This window comes from Mixophyes fleayi, chromosome 2 (genome assembly GCF_038048845.1).
Source record: "Mixophyes fleayi isolate aMixFle1 chromosome 2, aMixFle1.hap1, whole genome shotgun sequence".
In the NCBI taxonomy this organism is placed as follows: domain Eukaryota; kingdom Metazoa; phylum Chordata; class Amphibia; order Anura; family Limnodynastidae; genus Mixophyes; species Mixophyes fleayi.
In genome coordinates this window covers 234,349,583-234,366,112 of record NC_134403.1, presented here as the reverse complement: position 1 = coordinate 234,366,112, position 16,530 = coordinate 234,349,583, and the positions used below count along the sequence as shown (strand labels likewise).

The 16,530-nt window shown below is 43.9% G+C and overlaps 1 protein-coding gene across 1 annotated transcript in view; it reads right to left on the bottom strand.

Moving 5' to 3' along the window:
• CACNA1S (calcium voltage-gated channel subunit alpha1 S) overlaps window positions 1-15,230 on the bottom strand; it is a 451,977-nt gene extending 436,747 nt beyond the window's left edge. The window contains exon 1 of the mRNA XM_075195636.1: window positions 14,936-15,230. The gene's annotated coding sequence lies outside the window, so the exon portion shown is untranslated. The remainder of the gene's footprint in view (window positions 1-14,935) is intronic.
• Between the last annotated feature and the right edge of the window lie 1,300 nt (window positions 15,231-16,530).

The window sequence follows — 16,530 nt, the reverse complement described above, 5'->3', positions numbered from 1 at the left end:
GGCATGGCAAGTTAAACTGCTTTTGGAGCTGCTGCAATCTCCTACATGCTGTGGCCAAATGCCTGAAATGGCCTGAAATATTATAGGCCACCGAAAGCATCTCCTGCACATCACGGTTATTTCGTAGGAAGCTCTGCACCACCAAGTTGATGGTGTAAGCAAAACAGGGAATGTGCTGAAAATCACCCAGCTGTAATGCTCGCACTATATTGTTGGCGTTATCAGAAATGACATATGCTGGGGAGAGTCCAAGTGGTATAAGCCATGTAACAATCACATCTCTTAGTTTGCGTAACAAATTGTCAACTGTATGCCAGTTTGTGAAGCCGGTTATACAAAGAGTGGCTTGCCTGTGACAAATGTTACATAGTGGTGTACATGCTGCTGCTGTTCCTGCTGGTGAAGGTGACTGACCAACCCAGTGGGCTGTCACAGTCATATAGTCTTTGGTTTGACCACTTCCACTTGTCCACATATCTGTGGTTAAGTGGACAGTGGGCAGAATGGCATTTTTCAGCGCAATCTCTATATTTGTACACACTTTTTGGTATAGTTGTGGAATAGCTTTACGGGAAAAATGGTGTCGCGATGGAATTCTGTAACGCAGACACAAAACCTCAATTAACTGTGAAAAACCAGCTGTGTTTATTGTGGATATTGGACGCAGATCCAACACTAACATGGCAGCCATGGCGTCTGTGATTCGCTTGGCGACTGGGTGACTGCTGTCATATTTGCTTCTCCTAGCTTATGATTGTTTCACAGTTTATTGTTGAAATGTAGGAATGCTCTTTTTCTTGGCCTTCCTCTGGGCTGACGATTCACCTCCAACAGCAGCAGCAGTGGGACTAACGCTTTCTTCAGAGGAATCATTAATAGTGCAGGAGTCATCCAGCCTTAATAAGTTGGATGCAGGGCTAACTACAAGCGCTACTGAGGATATTGATGAGGATGGTGTGGTGGGTGTATTTTGTAGCCATTGTGATGTCGGTGAGCAGAGGGTCCTAGCTCATGATGGAGTGCTTGTAATTTTTTTGAAAGAACTTTCAGCTTTTCCCAACACTTTGCCATGAACTCTAGTCAAATGGCGTAACATAGACAAGGTTCCAAGATGGTTAAGGTCCTTCCCTCGACTGACTGTGGCTTGACATATACTGCAAATGGCTATACAGTTGTTGTCTGGATTGGGGTAGAAATAATTCCACAAATAAGAAGTGGATTTTTTAGTTTTATGGCCTGGTATGACAATGGCCTTTTTCTTGTCACGTGCCAGAACTGCTGCCACTGGTGCAGGACTTACACAAACAACCTCATCCTCATCAACATCCTCATTAGCGCCCTCGTCGCCTACACAAATCTCCCCCTCATCCTCTTCTATTTCCATAGTGGCATCCTCAATTTGTGTATCACCGGCTACACTCGGGCTGTTCAGGCACACACCAGCAGAACTGCTGAAAGGGTCCCTCTTTATGGGTACACTAAGAGAATGCACACGATTAGACATCCCACTGTTGGATGGACTCTCCACAGGGATTGGTGTCATTCAGAGCAAACATTATCCTCTAATGCCTTACTGTTATCTTGCAGCTTGGCTTTGATGTGTAACAGTAGTTTTGCACCACTTGTAGGCTCGGTAACATTTTTGGATCTGCCACTAATAGAGAAATGTGAAGGCCTCATTCTCTCTTTGCCACTGCATGTGTAGAATGGCATGTTGGCAATTTTTTTTTTATCGACACTTAACTTTTCCTCAGTTACACTTCTTTTTCGCTTCAACACAGTAAATTTTTTTTGGGGGTGCGTTTTTTTGACTGATTTCAAAAGACTGTGTAGTTTGACATCGCCTTGCCCAGATGACGTACTGGGAACACTACCATCAGGACTGGTGACAGAACCTGGTTGCTCATTCTGCTCATATGTGGACTGCTTTGAATCCATTCTGAGCCCAAAGCACTTGTAGTGCTACAAATTGTTTTAGATACTGCTGACAAATATGACTTTTGACAGTCAGAAATATTAATGCAAAAGAATTGGGGACACCCCAAAAGCACTTGGGAGTGCTAAATATTATTTTTTTAGACTGCTGACAAACAGGACTTTTGACAGCCAGAAATATTAATGCAAAAGAATGGGGGACATCTCAAAAGCACTTGGGAGTGCTAAATATTATTTTTTTATACTGCAGACAAACAGGACTTTTGACAGCCAGAAATATTAATGCAAAAGAATGGGGGACACCCCAAAGCACTTGTAGTGCCAAATATTGAAAAAAAAGACTCCTCTATCCTCCTCTCTTCTTTATCAATTGTTATCAGAATTGTAATCAGAATTGTTATCACAATTGTTATCAGAATTGGATGAAGAATAAGGTATATTCTCTGTCCCTGCTCTAATCAGCCTGTGACTACACCCTGCTCTGTCCCTCTGTCAAATGGCGATGGATTGCTGTGGAGGCGGGCATTTAAAATTTTCAAGTATCGCGAGAACCGAGCCCCGAGATCCAACGACGTCACAATGACGTTCGGCCTCGATTTGGAAGGCGAGCGGGCGGGGGTGTACCGAGCCTGCTCGGTACTCGGATAGGCAAAGTTCGGGTGGGTTCGGTTCTCGGGGAACCGAGCCCGCCTTACTCTAATTCAGATTGACCTTATCTTCATCACAAATAGAAAAGGTGTCTCCCTATAGTGGTGTAACTACCAAGGATACATTTATTAACGATCCTGTGGCTGGTCTAATTATTATGTTCAAATGAGAAAAAAAAAATATTTTTTTATTGCTATATCTGGGTGTAATCAAACATTCCCAGATACATAGACCAGCATTACCAAACAAAAGCTATTGGGTACTGAGTATTTGGTTCAAAATTCCCTAGCTGATCTAGTCATTAATTGTCAAATGAATAATTTTCCTGCTACACCTAGGTATGATCAGACGCACTAATGTAACATTGTATATGAGTTCTAACCACTTGCTATTTGTCCGTTACAGGGCGCTGAATAGTAGCAGAGAAAAACTGCTACCCCAGGTGTAAAAAGCGGCGCTATTAGAAGATATATCTAGGTACTGACCATTTAATGTATTTAATGTATATTCAAAACCTCTTTATTAAAACATTTAGGAGGACTAATCACCTCAGTATCAGCTGTTACCTGTACAAGCGATCTTGCTGTTGTGAATACAAACCTTGACCTTGAGGAAAACAACGTACAAGTACTAATTCTACTGTACAATTAGTATGTGTAGGGCCCCAGTCCACTGCCTTGACTGTTGGCCTATAATGATGCTAAGACGGCCCTGACAGTGAATGTGTAGTTACATAATTTTGTCGGACTGAAAGCAGTGCTCCCAGCTGGAATATTGGGAACAGGATCAAGGACTCCATGGAAAGTAGTATAAATGTCAGTTTATAGAGTATATATGGCAGTATGAGAAGTATATATGGGGATAGTGTGTTTATATGTATATTTGGGACAGTATTGACAGGACTGGCAATATATATGAGATATGCATTGGGACCAGCGGTGTTATATGTCTTGGGAGAAAGTTGTATGTAGTAGGATATTGCTGTGCTATATTGGAATGCTGAGCTAATGCTGCTACCTTGGGAATTGTAATGGAATCTGGGTTATTGACACACATATGCACACACATGCTTGAGCAAGGTATTTATATGCATGTATAAAAACAGGCAGAGTAAAGGCAATTTGACAATATATTGTACAATCTATACTAAACTGTTTTATATTATATTGTTATGTTAATGAGAATATATAATATTTAAATGAATCTCTACATCTGTTTGCAATATTTCCTGATATAGGTATCACTGTCCATGTGATGTATTATGTGTATTTAAGCATATAGATTTATCTATTCTTACTGTATAAAAGTACATTAAGAAGAGATAATATATTGAATTGATATTATAGCACCATATATATAATATGAGTGCCCTGCATGTTTGTTCTGCACCCTAGGCAAAGCTTCAGCCCACTGACCTTCTTCTCCCCCAAAACTCTCTTCCCTGCCACTCAGACACTTGACATTTTGTAAAATAAAAATAACAACTGTGATGAAACAAGTTTGATATCACCTTAACCAGCCTGTCCCTTGTTTCTCACAAATTGTGGAGTATAACCAGTGATACAAGAGATTTGAGCGCTTAGTTCAGAGATTCCAAGTTAGCAGGAAAAGGAGGCTGATAAAAAGCGTGACAACGGCAGGGGCCAATACCATGGGGCCCTCATACACCTTTCCTATGCAGAATTGAGAGATGAGGAGATATTGGCCGAGTGTGAGCTTGTGAGGGCACTGGCTCAGCAAGAATCACCAGCCACACAACCTTTGGATCACTGCACTACAGCTCCAAATCTGGTGACCCAGGACCCCAGGCCTACCATGGACCATCCACTCTGGTTTTCTGCCAGGAGGATACGTCTGGGTCCTATGAGGATTCATACTACTCCAGATCTCACTTCCAAGCCCCTCAGACACTTGACATTTTGTAAAATAAAAATAACTGACACCGGCTATACCCCGGACCCGCCTCCGTTACTCTTTTAATGTCGGTATTGTGATTAGCAACATTGTTGATATTACAACTCACAGTAGCGCCATTGGGAACCTGTCAGTACAATGGAAGTGACAGCATTTAGCCAGCTGGCATGTTCATGTCAGCGGGTTAAGCGCGTGCAATTCCTCTGCTGGAATTCTGATCGCCACTGATGCATTTTAATAGTTTATCTTAGTTGCACATGCGTGTCATTATTTTAGTCAAAGGTTATACGATGTCAGTGCAAAAATGGGTGAATACAAGCATATTTACGACAAACACAGATGTTGAATGGGCTACATCTGAGTTGAAACTCCTTACTGTACATGGGCCCCTCTTCCCACCCCCATTCCCCCTTTCAAGTCGTTGACAGTCGTAATTGTCAGTTGCATGCTGACATGAATTGCATGCAACTGCATTTATTGGCATAATGTCTATTTCTGGGCATGCACAGAGCTATTTCAGGCAAGGTATGCTACGCAGACGTGCGTATGTTCAAACATAAATCAGGCCCATTTATTTTAAAATTTATTTTAAAGTGTCAGATTTACAAAGTGATTCGTTTTTAAATACAGCTATTATTGAGATACATATAAAATCAATTACATTCACTAATAAGAACACAAAGTGCAAACCAGTATTTTTTTTTTCTTAGTGTGATCATTTTTGGTGACATCTTAGAGCTATCACTAAGGGCTAGATTTACTAAGCTGCGGGTTTGAAAAAGTGGGGATGTTGCCTATAGCAACCAATCAGATTCTAGCTTTCATTTATTTAGTACCTTCTACAAAATGACAGCTAGAATCTGATTGGTTGCCATAGGCAACATCCCCACTTTCTCAAACCCGCAGTTTGGTAAATCTAGCCCTATGTGTGTGTGACAAATAAAATATTTTGATAGAAAAGACTGTTTAATAAAGTTTGAAAATTATGATCACTCTAAACTTCATTTGTATTGTTGTATGTAGGCAGATTAAACTATATTTGGACAAAAAATCTGAATGTTTTGGAGAAATAAAATCCATATATATGCCATATAGAGCTCTAAACTGGACCACTTACCCAGATCATTCCCCCCAAGGTGAATAATAAGTTCTGAAGGACGCCCATACCTACTCTCGGTGTCTTTTAGTATATTCAACAAAGCTGCCCAACGCATACCTCTAACACCTATCCATCTTATTGACTCTGCCCGGGGAAATTTGCTCAAATCATGAGCAGGGCCGCTCCTACCGGCCCAAAAAACAAATGAATGGCCGACCAGCCAAATACTCCTCCCATCCTGACATACACCTGCAACATGGAGTAACAATGCATGTTAATTCAACAGCAAAACATAATATAATTAATACGGAAAACAAAAAATTGCCACATTCGCGCATGACGCAGGGTGACCCATGCGGAGGTAAAACCGGAAACCCCGGGGTGCCACTGCCAATCAGGCCCCCGGAGAAAAGAAATGGCAAAACCCTCCGCGCTCCCTTTCAACAAGGTAAGCAACGCAACGTCATGGGTCAGCCTTACTACATCGCACTGTCTAAGCCTAGAGTGCCACAGCTGGCCTAACATACCGCTTAAAACACTTAGACCTCCATCTACCCAAAGCCATAATGCTCTGCTCAGACACACCTTCTTCTGCCGCTACCGTAGCTGCCCCTATCCTAAAGGAATGCGTCCCATAGTCCGCTGCACTCAAACCAAGCTTAACCACGCAACTTTTGAATACTGCTGAAAATTGAAACTTCGTAAGGGAAAACCATCACTATGTCTAAGCCAATTACCGCTGGGAGCAGGAGACCTATCCCTGTACAATCTTGTCAATTCTACTGGACAAACCGCTATATCCTGGTTCCGCTGCAAAGTGATCCACTTCCCTCTACCCAACGAATCAGTCTTTGATCTATGAATTTTACGAGCAATACTCTCATTCTGAACCACAACATCCCTGAAAAGCAAGTCCGATTCAACAGCCGTCCTAGACGAGGCTACCAACTCACCTATTCTAAAAGCCCCGAAAAAAGCCATAACAAACGCCAGCCGAAACAAGGCTGCCTCAAACTCATCCGTTGCCACAACCGTGATAACATTCACCAAGTTCACTAACATTCTCTTATCAATAGGTCTACGTCTATCTACTAATGGGGGGAAAATTCTAGCCCAACCTCTTAAAACCTTACGCACCAATGCCTGTTTGGTAACATCACCACTACCTGAAATCTGCAGAAAAAACGAAATACCAGCCAAAGCGGACACCATATATGTTTTAGATCTACCCGCCTGAAAATAATGCCACACAAACGCGAGCATGCGCTGTCGCCCCATCTTACCTTGAGCCTCATCACATCCACAAAAACCCTCCCAGGACGACCAAGCTTCCCGATATTTCTTCAACGTCCCAGGTGCAACCAAGCGCCTAGCAAGATCCTCTACGCCGGCCTTATAATCTGCCAGACAAAATCGGGGCATGAAACATCAAACACATTAGCATGCGGAGCTAACAAACTAAACTTATTCCAATCAAACCTAGACAAAGCATCCGCAATACCGTTATCTACCCCAGGTACATGTCTTGCCCTGAAAGTAATGTTGAGAGTCAGACACCTAAAAACCAAATGTCTCAATAGCCTCAGAGCTGGCAGGGAGGTGACCCTCTGATTATTAATAGCATGGACTACCCCCAAATTGTCGCACCAGAAAGATATACTCCTATTATGCAGACAAACACCCCACAACTCGATAGCTACAATGATGGGGAACAACTCCAACAACAAGAGATTCCTCGTGAGACCCTCCTGACGCCAAGTACCTGGCCAAGCTGCTGCACACCACTTCCCATCCAGGTAAGCCCCAAACCCGGAAGACCCAGCAGCATCTGTAAACAATTGCAACTCCACGTTATTGGCGTCAGGCAGGGGCCACAAACAAACTCCATTAAAACTCTCTAAGAACAAATGCCACATGGCCAAATCATCCCTAATCTCTTTGGACATTCTCACAAAATGCTTTGCCTTTGTAACGCCAACCGTAGCCCTCTACAGCTTCTGACAAAACACCCTCCCCATGGGAATGACTCTACAGACGAAATTAAAAAGACCAAGCAGTGACTGCACCTGTCTCAACTGCACTTTACACTCACCCTGAACTGTATCAATTGCTCCCCTCAACTTAGCCATCTTCTCTGCTGGAAGCCTACAACAGCCTGCAACCGTGTCAATCTGAATACCTAGGTATGACAACCTCACAGTCGGGCCTTCTGACTTGTCCGCTGCCACCGGAACTCCCATCACCCTAAACAACGCCTGAGCAGAAAACAACAAGTCCTGACACACTGTTGTACCTGCTGGACCAATAAACAGAAAATCATCAAGGTAGTGGGCCACACTCTGATGCCCCGACCCGGCCACCACACACCAGTGGAGAAAAGTGCTAAAACATTCAAAAAACGCACATGACATCGAACATCCCATAGGTAGACATTTATCCACGTAATAACCATCTGACAACCGAAAGCCCATGTACCGAAATGAAGAAGGATGGAGGGGCAACAACCTAAAAGCAGACTCAATGTCCAATTTTGCTAACAGCGCACCCGCGCCACATCCCTGAACAAACGCCAATGCATCCTCAAACGACTGGTAACCAACCGAACATTCAGACTCTGCAATTTCATCATTCACAGATGTACCATGTGGGTGGGATAAATGTTGGATTAGCCGAAACTTCCCCACCTCCTTCTTTGGCACCACCCCTACCGGGGAAAGAACTAAATCCTGCACTGGGGGAACCGAAAAAGGGCCACACATTCTTCCCAAAGACACCTCCTTACACACTTTCTCGTGCACTACCATCGGCAATTCCGTAGCTGATTTCAAATTCCGGGGCGTACCAGTCTGCACCACACCTGTCACCGGCAATATGAACCCAACATTGAAACCATTCCATAAAAACTCAGCAGCCCTCCTATCAGGGTACCAACCCAGCCATTTCCCAAGCTCAACCAATACAATGGGCGATGTCGCCTTACCGAGCCGCGCCTCCAGCGGCGGGTCTATCAGTAGCGGCAGGACCGTTCCTCCTGGGGCACTCTCTCCTTGGGTGACCTCCACTGCATGCCGAACATACATGCCTGAATCTGCAGGCTGCACCTCTCTCACATTGGCCCCCGTTGAAAGCGAAACACTTCCCTCGAAAGGGCTGACCAAACCGCACCGGGGGCTGCCTCTGTCTTGCCACACCCACGTCATTACCAGCCATCCTCGGCTGTGTCACATCCAACCACACCTCCACATCCTTACACCCGAAATCCATCAATGACATTCCATCATGCTTCCTCCGGAAGGCCTCATCGTACCGCCTCCACATAATACCCCTGGAACGGGTAAACATTCCTTGTATTAAGTAAATGTACTTAATCACGTTCATGTGCTCAGCTGACCTGGTTTCAAGATAACATGCAGCAAAAACTAGAAAGCCCTCCAACCAACTCTGGAAATTCCTGTATGCTTCCTCTACCACGCCAGAGCGTGACCGTGCTGCTATTAAGCCATCCTTAGCCCTGTTTGTGATGGCAAACATGTCCACGAACCGACCAGCGCGTATCCTACTGCGCACACTGCTCCTGATATCACGCAGGACCGCTGTATTAGCACAGTGCACAAAATCACCTCCCGAGGTACCACTGTCCTCCCGAGGCTCCCCGCCTCCAACCTCCGCCCTACGGCGGGAACTATGCAACTTCCTCCTCAGGAGCCTCACCAACTTTGCGTCTGCACTCTCAGACCTGGCCGGAACCTCACTCTCTGAGCCTGAAGAACTGATATTGGAGCTAGAACCAGACCCCCCGCTGGCATGCTCACCGATTACACGGCCACCTCCTTCCACACTAGATGATGGGCCCACCGTGGCCACCGATGCGGCTTCTGCAGAAGAAGCACGCCCAGATCTCTGACCCGACCTCACACGCCCTTGCAAGCCTGCAGATGGGGAGGCAGAACAAGAACTCTCCGGCCTGGGACCCCCAGCCCCCGCTCTCACTGGCAGTGCCATGCTCTGCTCTCTTAAGCTATGGTCAGATGCCAATAGAGCACCTGCCGTTTCTGTGACCTCGATGCTGCCGTGCATGGGACGACCTGAGGACCTGCCGAAGAGGACGCTTGACCCTGCCCCGAAACCGGCCCCCTTGTAGCCGACTGCACATCGCTAGACCCTACAGGCACTGACAGAGAGGATATGGGAACCTGAGGCCCCATTGATCCCGCAACCGCCAGAACCGCAGCCACTGTGGAAGAAACACTCGAGGTTATCATTACATTACCTGGACAGCAGGGACCAGCGAAATATGGACCATAAGCAGAAGTAGGAGGAAGATACCAAGGTGGAAATCCCCAAGGGGGGCAAGGCATCGCAAAAGGATAAGTTGGAAACCCTTGACTATGCGACATCCTACCCGAGCCAGTCCCCTCCCATGGAAAGGGGGGCAGAAGTAAACCTGGGAACTGCAACTGACTAGGCCCATACCCTGACCCCCAAGGAGGGAGATAACCTGCCCAAGGAGTGCCGGACCTGACTGTGTGGCCCACATTAACATTCTGGTTGTGCCCCGCTAGGGAAAATGTGCCCCCCCTGGTAAGCCCTGAGCCAACCCCTGTTGCACCCACCGAAGAAGTACTCTGGGTAGAAGATACCGCAGTGCCTGAATGGGAGACCGACATAGCGGAGGATAAGGGAATATTATATTGGGGAAGGGGAGGGTGGAATGAAGGGCCAGGTGCCCCAGAAGGAAAAAGGGGGCCAGAAGTGCCAGGGGGGAGGAAAATAGAGGGAGGGGGGGTTGCAGCTGTGACAAGGGGAGGAGAAGACCCACAGATGAAGCTAGAGCTAGGCCAGGGTGGGATGGATGGGGAGTAGAGACTGGACCAAGGGGGGTAGGCACAGTAGTGCTTGATGGAGAGCTAAGGGTTAATGGAGGGGGGGGACCCCAGACCAGACAAGGACCCCGGGGAACTGGCAAAGGAAAAAATGCCACCAGACCCCTCCGCTATTTCTGCAGAGCCTGCAGCGCTCCCCCCGCCAGCCGCAATGACAATCTGGTCTCCGGCCAGGGGGGGTCAGAGGGGGAAGCTGAATAGCCAGAGGCAGGATTATACACAGCTTCCAATATGGCCGCCGAACCTGTGGTACACGGTCGTGCATGCGCGACCTGACGCGCGCACATGCCGGCGCTTGCGCGGTAACCCTCTTACTACCACACTACCCGGGGGGGAAGAAATGCCCGGAGGCGAGTCCCGGAGCTGGGCTCGCCGCTTGCTAAGGGCAGAGGGGGCAATACAAGCTTCAGCGAGGCGGTGGGGGGGACCCGGACCCTCTTGGCACGAAGCATAGTGAAATGAGAAAAAAGTGGGGTGGGAAAAGGAGGAAAAAACCCTGAAGAGAGGGAAAAGAAGGGAGAGGGAAAAAGAAAAGGGGAGAAGGGGAAGAAACAAAGAAAAAAGGGGGTCAGAAGGAGGAAAAGAATTGGAAAACACAAGACACAAAACAGCAATTGGCAATAATAATTCTGAAAACAGAATATAGGAATATATACACAACAAAACAGTATAATACAGTGTAAAAAACAGTGAAACACAAGTTTTACAGCTATACTCAGTAGGACAGCAGAGCAGATACTCACTCTTACAAATCTATCCGGCAAGAGGGAGTCACATCCTTTTCCTATATGTTATAAGCCTCCTCTGGAAAAACTAACCCCTCCCCTTCCTGCTCTACTGATTGGATAACTCAGGTTTCTACCACCACCCAGATAAGTTAACTCCTGGTATGCCTGTACATTTTCCTCTGCCTGCCCCCTCAGCGTTTATATCACCTCGGTCTCATTCAATTTCTCTGTTGTATTTACCCCTGCTAAATAAACATTAATGACAATCCTGGATAGGCAGACAGATACTGTGAGAAAGTACAGCATTCACAGGAATCCAACACAGGTATGCTGAACCATTTAACTGTCTATTAGCAGTTGTCAGGATGGTAAACAGTTCCAACGCTGGTTCAGCAATCATATCCAGTAATGGTACACAAAAATCCCCATCACCAACATCTGACTAGACATTTCTTCCCTGTCTACAAGGCGGCCACTTACTGGCATCCGAGGTCCCACCCACACATACAGACAGTGGGCCTGAGTCATTAAGGAAAGTAAGGCAAAAAAAAGGAGTAAATATTCTCCATTCTCCGGGACAAACCATGTTGCAATGCAAGGAGTGTAAATTAGTTTATTATTTTGCACATAAGTTAAACACTGGCTGCTTTTTCATGTAGCACATAAATACTTGATAGCTTTATTTTTACACTGAAATTTAAAGTTGATCTAGGACATGCCTTACCCCAACTATAAATCTGGCCCCACATTTTAAATTTACCTCCCCTCCAATGCAACATGGTTTTGCCCAGGTGCAAAGTTACTCATTTTTTATGCTTTGCTCTCCTTAATGACTCAGGCCCAGTGTCTTTATCCTCCACCCCAAGCACTACAAACAAATCACAGCAAACCAATCACACCCATGTGGTACATCTGTGTCTGTGTGTGCTCAAAGAGGAACCTAGGAAACCTTTAACCCTGTGCAGCCTGCTGCTGCAGACTGGCTGTGTTTTTAACAGTTCCCTTATAGGGGAACTGTGGCAAATATGCCTCTTTGCCACACTACATAGATATACTAAATGGACAAATGTATTTGGCTACATCTGTTAATTATTGAATTGTGGTGTTTTAATCAGACTCGTTGCCAGATGTGTGCAAACATTTGTGATACAAAATGGGTCGTTCTGAAGAGCTCAGTGACTTCAAGTGTGGTACTGTGACAGGATGCCACCTTTGCAATAAGGCGGTTTGTGAAATATCATCCCTGCTGAAAATTTCACGTTCAACTGTAAGTGATATTATTAGAAAGTAGAAGCGTTTAGGAACAACAGCCACGAACTACAACTCAGCCATTAAGCGGGAGACCACATAAAATCACAGAGCCGTGGTCAACAACTGCTAAGGGGAATGGTGCATAAAAGTTGTCAACGCTCTGCTCATTCCATAGCTCAAGAGTTCCGAACTTCCACTGGCATTAATGTAAGCACGAAAACTGTGCAGCGAGAGATTAATGGAATGGTTTTCCATGGCCAAGCATCTGCATGCGAACCTCACATGATCAAGGGCTATGCCAAGCGTCGGATGACATGGTGTAAAGCACACCGACACTGGACTGTGGAGCAGTGGAAATGTGTTTTGTGGAGTGACAAAACATGCTTATCTCTTTGGCACTCAGATGGGCAAGTCTGGGTTTGGCGGATGCCGGGAGAACGTTACCTGTCTGACTGTATTATGCCAACTGTGAAGTTTGGTGGAGGAGGGGTATTGGTATGGGGCTGTTTTTCAGGGTTTTGGCTAGGACCCTTATCTCCAGTGAAGGGCAATCTTAATGCTTTAGCATACCAAGTCATTTTGGACAATGCTATGCTTCCAACTTTGTGGCAATTTTGGGGAAGGCTCTTTCCTATTCCAACAAGACTGTGCCCCAGTGCACAAAGCAAGGACTACAAAGACATGGTTTGGTGAGTTTGGTGTGGAATAACTTGACTGGCCCGCTCAAAGCCCTGACCTCAACCCCGTAGAACACCTTTGGGATGAACTGGAACAAAGTTTGCGAGCCAGGCCTTCTCATCCAACATCAGTGCTTGACCACATAAATGCTCTATAGAATGAATGGGTAGAGATTCCCACAGAAACACTCCAACATCTTGTGGAAAGCCTTCCAAGAAGAGTGGAAGCTGTTATTGGTGCAAAAGGGGGACCGACTCCAAATTAAAGTATGTTTTAAAGTAAAGTTTTTAATGTCATTACAGTCCCTGTTGGTGTAATGGTCAAGCGTCCTAATACTTTTGTCCATATAGTGTAGATAGCTATTAAAATATATTGGTAAAAAATATGAACATATGTGAAACCATTTTGTGTATTTGTATTGAGACGCCACACAAAAAAGTCAAATGAAAAATAAATATTAAAATGTAAAGTTAAAATGTTTAATTTAAAATAATACTAAACATACTTGCATTCCATTATATCTATACATGTACACAATACTTTAGTTTATACCCATGAACATATTTAAGGGATTATATATAGCAGAGTTTTATTTTAAAGTGCAATACTTGCCACTATCTAAAACAACAATCACCTAAGCACTTTGTGGTGTAATTTCTGACACGTCTATGTGATCACAGACATTTACTAAAGCTGGGTACACACTACACTGTTTTCATCCAATAATCGGCTCAAACAGCCGACATACGACCGCTCGTTCAAAAGTCGGGTCAGTGTGTGCAGTGACACGATGGTCGAAAGTTTGCCCAAATGGACAATTATCGCCTCATGTGGTTGGTCGTACCGTTTAATATTTTCGGTCCAATCTCGTTTCCGCTGTGTAGTGTATATAAACTTCCGACCGATCCACAACAGTGAGTACGAAATTACAGTCATTGCTCACGACAACATGGCTGTAAAAAGTCGCTAAAGGGACGTCCGCTCTTCCCTTTATCGTCCTAAACAAGGCTAGTGTGTATGCAGTCCATGGACCGAGCGATCGGATCATCGATTGCATGTAAAATCGCTCTGCATAAAAAGTTGGTCGAAATTTCTGTAGTGTGTACCCAGCTTAAGAACAATCATTTTGAAGGCATCCCTTTTCATTTTCAGAAGGCTTTGAAAAAAGCAGCTGCTTAATACATAACCAGTAATAGCAAACTTTATTTTAAGGTGCTGCCTTTAAAAATAGATTTTGCTTCTAGCATACATTAAAAAATTGTCAGTTGCAAAAACGTTTGTTTATAAGTATATACATCTGAAGTACATACATTGCTGAAGTTTTTAAACAGTCATTTAAGATATAAGTTAGGACAAGAGACCAGCTCAATTTGAAAAAAATATTTTACATGTTTTGCTGTCTTAATTTGGTATTAAGTGTTCCTAGTCCTAATTCACTACAAAGCCGAAAGTGTCCGTCATTATCCCAACTGTTTTCATAGATTTTAATTTCCATGAAATGCAAATTACGCAGAATTGTGAAGTAAAGGTGAAACTTGAAGATTGCACCACCAGACTTTCACATCTGCAAAGCTGCCTTCTCCCTCACAAAACTCATATTGTACATTTCCACCGTGATTTTTCTTATCTCTAGTTTGAAATAACCATATAACATTCATAAGTACTTTTGGAGCAAATAATTTGTCCATAAATTATCATATATGGTTAGCCTTCAAAAATACAGCAGGTATATAACTTCAAACACAAGCATATTCATATACAGATATAAATACATGCAATATTAAAGCATATACACATACCTGTATGTTTTCTTCTCTTTCACACCACTGTTCCTCTCCTTGAAATTATTTTTCTGTTTTTCCTCCTCAGTTTTCTTGAAGTAGTAATATTCCATCCAATTTCAAATCCTTTGTGTTCTCCCTTCACCATTTAACAGTGAATCCAGTTAAAAAGCACATATTTTTATGTAAACAATTAGAAGTGGGCAAAAATTGGATATTTTAGAAGGGGTGAAAAGTTGGTGCCATTGCTGCTTTTTTACTCGAGAGTCCCTTCCTATCCAGTGTGGAGTGAGATCAGGGCAGAGATAGACACAGCCTCATGATTAAATTTAGACCCAAAAGCATCTTCTCCTTGTGACAGCTGCACAGCTCAAATTCTCACTGTATGGGGGAGGAGAACAAACTTATCCAACTTAGTAACGTGTGCTAAATTAACTCTTATACTCCAAGTATGTTAAAAAGTACTACATGTTTTATTTATATAATTAGCAACTTTTGCAGACCTTTTGTCTTTACATGATCTTTGCTATAAATGTGATCTTTATTTTTATTATTTTTTATATTTATTTATTAAATATCTAATAAAACAGGTTACTAATGTAAAAAAGGTGGTGTACATTTACCATCCAAAACCTATGGTTTTTCTAAAACAGACACAATGTAAATGATTGGTGCTTACATAGAGCGTCATCAGCATATATTAACTGTGCATACAGAGGCACACACTGTTAGTGTGGCCATTTAAGTTCCCAGTGTATTTGCTAGAGGGACAAGTCTATTTCTTTAAATTTGATTTGAGCTAGGGATAGGGCTTGTCAGCATTGGAACTTATTTATATGCATGGTAGTGTGAAACCCCTGCTGGTTATATGTGCTCAGGGCTGCCAAGAGGAATTTGGGGGCTGGTACAGTAACTTTCTGGGCCCCTCTCCACACATAGCAATAGCAGGAGAAGGGATGTGTGCGACTGCTAAGCGACTTCACCGTCAAAGGGGGCGTAGCCACATAGTGATGGGGTTGTGTCCGAGATGACATTATGGGGGGGGGAATTCAATTAGCCATGAAGTGTCTCTGGAATGTCCGTGAGAAACTTTGCGGCTGAGATTTTGTCTGGAATTTCTATCGTAATTGCCTTCAATTTGTGCCACATCGCCAGCAATTGAATTACCCCCATTGTGTATTAAAACGGTGTTGCTCTCATCTACCTGTTATTGCAGCTGGTAATAATACTGGATTCTTGTATAGATCATGGAATGTTGGGAACTGTTTGGAAAATGTATAGATACATAAAAGAATGGTAATAATTAGTGAACACAGTACACAACACAGATCACACAGTATAAAATTAAATAACAAGCAAAATATGTGTGTTAAAAATAATCACAGATATCTATATGTTTGGAAATGGTCAGGTAGTTATGGTGTATTAGAGAAATGGCTGCCTCTAGGGGTTCTGCAACTCCATACAAAGATAAACACACAATAGAAAATTAAGAGGAGCTCAAAAACCCTTAAAGATAAATCCAATAATGATGAAAAAATACATAAACTTTTAAACTCCAAACTAATTTATTCATAAAGTAACAATATGGAGGAGATTCAAATGCTGGCGAT